Source organism: Pinus tabuliformis, chromosome Q (assembly GCF_031772625.1).
Source record: "Pinus tabuliformis cultivar Carrire ecotype Pingquan chromosome Q, CPIR1, whole genome shotgun sequence".
Classification (NCBI taxonomy): domain Eukaryota; kingdom Viridiplantae; phylum Streptophyta; class Pinopsida; order Pinales; family Pinaceae; genus Pinus; species Pinus tabuliformis.
Window position 1 is genome coordinate 758,087,178 of NC_142296.1, and position 7,648 is coordinate 758,094,825.

Below are 7,648 nucleotides of genomic sequence, written 5' to 3' on the forward strand. Positions count from 1 at the left end.
CTGGTTCAAGTTCAGGCAGTGCCATTGCTATTCAAGTCTAGGCGGCACAATCTCTTTTATCCTTCTAGTATGTGATATTTTAATGGATCCCAGTTTTATTTCTATTTGACATAAAAGTTCTCAAATCATTTTAGTAGTAATTTTTTTTTCATTTACATTTATGTTCAATGTCATTTAATAATTCAATTTATTTTGGTTTCTAATATAATTAAATTTCTTTGCAATATTTTTTTTCTTCTTCTAGTAGGTAGGCTTCAAGGTCTAGATTTTGAACCTAGGCTCTGATACCACATGTGAGGCTCCCTCCTAAGGTACTCTAACCAAAAAACTAAATTTCTCTAATTCTAAACACAATAATATAGGAAATAACTTATTTATATCTAAACATTTATTTGATGATAATATACCATTAAAATTTATTTACCACAAATTAAATAAGTAAGAGTTTCATTGCAACCATTTAAATAAGTAATCAATAAATGGAGGAATACATGTTCCAATAGCTTAGTTGAGATGCTCCTAAGCTCCTCACTCTGTTGGGATGCTCCTCTTGACCACCCGACTAGATTTGCCTCCTAACCAACAAGGAAGTAATTCCTAGCCCAGGGAACCTCCCTAGGTTCCCTAGCCCTCCAAACCCAAGTCCAACCAAATACAGTGTGTCCAGGTTTATCAAACACTCTCCAGATCCAAGTTTTTTTCTCTCCCTTCTCTTTCTACACATTCCTTCCCCAAAACAAAATCCTCTAAAACAAAATCAAGACCAAGGATCGCCCCTCTCCTTTCATCATCTTTTCCCTTTTATGCCTCTTCCTCCCATCCACCTCAACCACCTATCATTAATGTCATGACTACCCCCTCATCCGTTCATTTAGTATCCTTGAATTTTCTTAACATATCTTCTCCCAAGTAGATTTGAGAAGACATTTAACATAGTTACCGATCAAACAAGAAAGTGAACCGGTACCCATTTTTTAAGGTAGCAAAAAATCACCCAATTTTGAAAAGGGGTGATGTGAGAATACACTTTTTTTAGCATATTTTTGGCACTTTAAATTTTCTTATGTATCCAGTATGAACATTTTTTTTTCGATGTTAATGATTTTCATGATGATTTTGAAAAGCGTCGATACAGCATCAACACATTTTTTTAAATGTTAGTGATTTTCTTGCTGATTTTGAAAAGTGTTGATACAACTTCAACACATTTTTTTAGAGGGCTTATTTTTAACACTTATAAAATTTTTTATGTATCAAGTGTGAACATTTTTTATTTTTTTTTGTTAGTGATTTTCATCTTGATTTTGAAAAGTGTTGATTAGCATTAACCCTTTTTGTTTAGAGGACTTAGTTTTTACATTTTAAATTTTCTAATGAATTAAGTGTGGATAATGTTTTTTAAATGTTGGTGATTTTCATGTTAATAATAAAACATAAAAAATAAATAATAAAAACATGACAAAAAAAATCAAATACAAAAATATATATTAAAAAAACAAAAAGAAAACAAAAATCTCTAAAAATGTAAAAATAAAACGTAAAACATAAAGCATAACAAAAATAAAAATAATAAAAACATGTTAGTAATAAAACATAAAAATGTGTATTAAAAAAATAAAAATAAAAAAAAACAAAAATAACAAAAATAAAAATACAAACAAAAAAAACAAAAATCATAACACATGTTAGTAATAAAACATAAAAATAAAAATAAAAATAAAAACATAACAAAAAAAATCAAATAAAAAAAATATATATAAAAAAAAAGAAGGAAAAAAAAAACCAAAACCTATAAAAATGTAAAAAAAAACCAAAATTAACTCATAAAAACAAAAAATTTGAATAAAAAACTAATGAAAAAAGAAAACAATAAATAAAAAAATATCAAAAAATAAATAAAAATGATTTTCTTTTCCAAAAATATATATATAATTTAAAGAAAAACAAATTGATCCACAAAAAACAAAAAATCTAAAAACATTTCTTTAAGTCAAAAAAAAAATTAAAAAAACCTATTACTAAAAAAAAAAAACTTAAAACAATTACCAAAAAAATAATAATTATTTAAAAAAAACAATTAAAATAAAAAATATTTAAATTGAATAATTTAAATGAACAAAAATAAAAAGTAAAAAATAAAATAAAATAAAAATTTAAGAATTATTTTTTTAAAATTATATATATATATATATATATATATATATATATATATATATATATTATAAAAATGAAAAAACAAAATTCAAAACAATTAAAAAATAAAAACAATTTAAAAAATAAACAATTAAGAAAAAAACAACTAAGAATAAACTATTAAAAAAATAAATAAATAATAAAAATTAAAAAAAAAGGTTTAAAAAAACACACACACACACACACAATCCAAAACAAACCCCCCTCCCCCGCCCACCTTCACCCCCCTCCCCCGCCTCCCCTATTCCTTCCCTCACCCCCGTCCCCTCTCTTGCCTTCCCTCACCCCCCTCGGCCCTCCCCTCTCTCCCCCTCACCTCTCCCCTACCTCACCCACCTTCTCTTCCCACCCTCAGCTTTCCCTCTCCCTCTCCCTCCCCTCCCATCTCACCTCCCCCACCCGACCCCTACCGCACTCCCCAACCTCACCCCCCTCTGCTTCCCACCCTCGGCCCTCCCCCTGGCTGGGGGCCCAAGTGGGGGGGGAGAGGGGGGTGTAGGGGGAGGGTCGATGCTGGGGAGGGGAGGAGGGTGAGGGAGGGTGGTGCAGTGGGGGTCGGATGGGGGAAAGGAGAGAGGAGGGTAGGGAGGCAGAGGGCAGTGACGGGAGGTGGGTGAGGGAAAGGGGAAGTAAGGGGGGTGCAAGGGGAGGGTTGACAGTGGGGAGGGGAGGTGGGTGATGGAGGGGAGAGGGGAGCGGAGGCAGGGGGAGGGCGGGTCGAGTGTTGTGGTACTATTTAATTATTTAATTATTTTTATTTTTTAATTGTTTTTTTATTATTTAATTGTTTTTATTTTTCTTTTTAATTGTTTTATTTTTTAAATTGTTTTTTTTTATATTGTTTTTTTATTTTTATTTTTTTTAATTATTTATTTTAAAATTGTTTATTTTTTTAAATTGTTTTTTATTTTTAATTTTTTTTTTAAATTGTTTAATTGTTTAATTTTTTATTTTTTCTAATTGTTTATTTTTTAATTTTTTTATGTCTCTAATTTTTTTTAATTTTAATTTAAGTGTTTTTTTTTATTTTGTTTTTAGTTTTTTTTTTTTTTTTTTTTTTAGTTTTTAAATTTAAAATTTTTTTTTTTATAATTTAAATTTAAAAATAATATATATATATATATATATATATATATATATGATTTTTTTTTTAATTCTTTTGAATTTTTTATTTTTATTTTTAATTTGAATTTAATTTTATTTTTTCATAATTGTTTAACATTATATATATATATATATATATATATATATATATATATATATATATATATATAACTTAAAAAATGGTTTTTCTTAATATTTATTTATTTTTTCTTTTATATATATATATAAACTTTTTTTAATATATTTTTTTGTTTTATTTATTTATTTTTAATTAAATTTTTCATTTCTTTTAAGTTAATTTCGATTTTTTATTTATTTTTATATATTTTATGAAATTTAATTTATTTTTGTCATGAGTTATCCCCTTGCCACCCTTATCCAGTTGGACCTCGAGGACACCAGGGTTTTTTTTTAAGTTTTTTAAATTTTTTTAATGTTGTATTTTATTTTTGTAATTATTATTTTATTTTTTATTTTATTTTTTATTTTACATGCTATGGTTAATGTTTTTTACATTTTATAGTTTTTTGTTTTTTGTCATTACTATATATTTTTTGTATTTGATTTTTTGTCATGTTTTTCATTTTTTTTTCTTTTTTTTTTTCCCAATATTTGAATTTTTGTTTTCTTATATATATATATATATATATATAGGGTATGTGCTGATGCTTGTCTAGCAACCCGATTCCATTATGTGCAATTTGATAGTTGATTTTTAAAGTTTGTTCGCAATGTATCAAGTTGTCTTAGGCTAAGATTTCAAAATCACTATGCATTTAGCATTTAAAAAAAATTACTCTTGGTATGATAACTATTTCATTGAGGTGTTCATTTTTTAAGTTTTTTTAGTCATAAATTTTTTCTATAATGTCATGCTTAAAATATTTGTAGTCATAATCTTTGGTTTTAATTCCATGGTTTGAAAAATTGTCAAGATTTTTAATGTTTTTCTAAGTCGTGATATTTTATCTTTAATGTTATGGCTAAAAACAATTATAATTATTTTTTTTTAGCACCATGCTTGAAAATTGTTTGAATTTTAAGGTTTTTCAAAGAAGTGACATTTTAAATTTAATGTCATGCTTGTTTTCAAAGACGTGATATTTTATCGTTAATGCCACGCTTGAAATCATTGGAAATTGAAAGTTTTTCAGAGTCACGATATTTTGTTTTTAACGTCATTACTAAAAAGTATTGAAAATGTACCTGAAAAGAAAAAATCTTATTCCAGCATCAACACTTTTCGATTTCAAGGTGTTTTTTCATGTTTTTTTTTGGATTTTTGGGTTCAAGTACCCATTTTGAGATAATAGTTCCCGTTTGATCGGTAACTATGTTTTTTTGGGGATAAGATATGGATATTTAATTTGGAAATTAATTAGAGAATACCATATCTTCTCCTAAGTAGATTTTGAGAAGACATTTTGGGGATAAGCTATGGATATTTAATTTGGAAATTAATTAGAGAAGACCATATCTTCTCCCAAGTAGATTTTGAGAAGACACCTTGGGATATGGATATTTAAATTGGAATAGATGGAAGGAGACCATATCCTTTCCAATATTAAATTTGAGAAGACAAGTTGGGAATTGAATAATTACAATAATAAAATTTATAGCAGTAAATAAATTTATAGTTTCACAAATGTAGGTATGTACCAATATTTCTTGATAATTATAAGTCCATATTTTCAGGTAATTTAAACGCTAATAAAATTTGCATGATAAGATTAAGTAGGACATTACAGCAAATGATCTTAGAAAAAACCGTCATTAGTAAATCATAAATAAATCATCTCTAATCATAGAAAATCTAATTAAACTAATAATAATCAACCTCGAAGTGTAGTATATGAATTGGAAATAAGCGATGGAATTATGGTGTGAAATGACTGTAAATGTGTCAGAATTTAGGTTATGAATAATGGTTTTGTATGATGTAAAAATGGGAATATTCTAGGCCCAACATCCCCCCATGACTCAGGGTTCGTATGTCCTCATGCAAACAAATATCTTGCTCATTGACAAATTCTTAACATTGTTTTGTAGATGTCGGTTCTTGTGGGACAACATTGCTTGAATATTTGGAAGTGTTGGCTCTCGTGGAGCAACACTACTTGAATACTTGGAGGTGTTGGTTCTTGTGGAGCAAAGCTCTTCACATTTAATATGTCACACTAATTTACTAAGCAATACAAATTGAGGACAAGAAATGAATGGATGAGGAAGAGATGATGGATGAAAATGAGTTGATGATGGAGATGGGGAATGGATGCTTTCATACTCTGTCTTCGTAAGACCAATGTATATACGTGGTTTCCTTTATAATTTCATGGCAATAATTACTTCATCCTGTGAATAAACTGCTTGGAGAAGACACTATAGAGAATGACTTTATTAATGCACCATAAGGCTTTTGCTTTTAACATGGTCTTGTAATCAGAGTATATGCGTAATGAATGGAAGGAAATAGAAGGATAATGGTTTATGAAATATGAAATGTGTGGAATGAGAAGTGGTGAATCATTAAGCTTCTTTAACCTTCTAATGAATTAGATAATCATAAGCCAAATTTACCTCAATTTTTACCTTTGTCATTGATGTGCCTGGTGCTGCAAGATGAAGTGGAGGATGGAATGGCTAGAGCTGATGTGATTGCTAATCTGATGTTCTAAAGAAGGTTGAAAGATGAAGGATAAACTGAAGTTCTGGAGGATGAACTAAATGTCCCCTTCTCCCCCATGACTGAGGAGTTGTATGTCCCCAAACAACTGAGGAAAGGTGACTACTGCTGCAAATGACAATGGGAATGCTGATACAAAAATATGAACTGTTACAAACCTATGTTGAGATCTCAAAACCATATAGTTTTCAACTGCTACACACCCGTGTGCAATCTTGCATATGTGAATAAATTGTGTCAATGTCAAACATAAGTAAGAATCACTGGATTACCGACCATTGAGGATGTCATTAACCAATGCAAGATATCCCGCCTTTGATGTCAATGGGAATCAAAGCACTAGGTACATTCTACTAGCCATGAATGTATTTGTCAAAGTCAAATGGATTGTAGAACTCATCCACCAAAAAAACATTTAAGTATTTCCTTAGTAGATGACAAGGATACCTGCCATTAAGGCATGCAGGCTCCTAGGTACCTTACCTAACCCTAACCTTGGTCCCAAATAATTTTTTGATGTCGATGGGACAAGGCTTGTTAGTAGGTGGGCCTTAAGGGATCCCACATAAACTAACACGAGTACAAACATAATGACTTGAAAGATACATGATTTGAAGAATTCATATAAATTTAGAAGATTTATTGAGAACCTTGCCCGCTAGTTACCTGGTTTTCAAGCAAAGTCTCTACCCAGTTGTGCCAGACAAGCTGGTTTTCACAAAAGGACTTATTTTTCTCTTTACTATTTTCATTTATTTATTTACAATACTAACTTTCCTACTATACTGGAGAAAATATGTGTTCCTTCAAGTGAAAGAGAACTTCCAATGAAGCCATGTGTGGATCAGGTACAAAGATATATTCATGCTCACATTTAACATATAAAATTTAGAATATACATGAGCATGAGCATGATACAAAGAGTACTTGAAGATGAAAGTGGTACTTTGACTGGATTGTGATATGGAACCAATGCTCGATGCAATTTTGGTGGTATTGGCCCATTTCTTCATTTGGACCACTCTAAAAGTCCTCCTTGGTCATGTCAGACAAACTTGGATAATTAGTCTCCGGAATGCATATAAGTCTTGTTGATGGGCATGGTGAAAGCTCTTCGATCTCAAGATCAGTTGCATGCTCCCCATTATATTTGGTACATGATTTCTCGATCTCCTTGGTAAATAGGCAAGAGGAATCAAGGGAGACTTCAAAATCCTTTTTTGGTTGTGGAGAGATAGATAATTTCTTGAATGTGGTCAGGATGAACTCTTCCTAAGAGGCAGATATCCCAGCTATTACTAGAATTTGAGAAAGTACTTCGAGGGACATTCTTCAAGCTCTCAATCATTCTTGAATTTATCCTACTGGTTGATGATCCCTGTCTCGCAACATGAATTAGTACAAAGGGGTTCTTACAACACCCCAATAATATTTTGTCTTTAAAGAGCTTGAAATTTTAATCTAAATGAATCAAAAATTACTAATTGCAATAAAACTTACGAAACTTGAAATGCTCGCTTACTTGGACAACCAGAATTTGGAGTGACCCCAATTCAAAGCGGTTGCATGGCTCTTCACTCACATCTTACCGTCATCTCTGCCCTCTAGTTTCCTTGCAAATACGATCACACTTAAAACTTGTGAAAGAAACTATGCTCTAATCCTTTT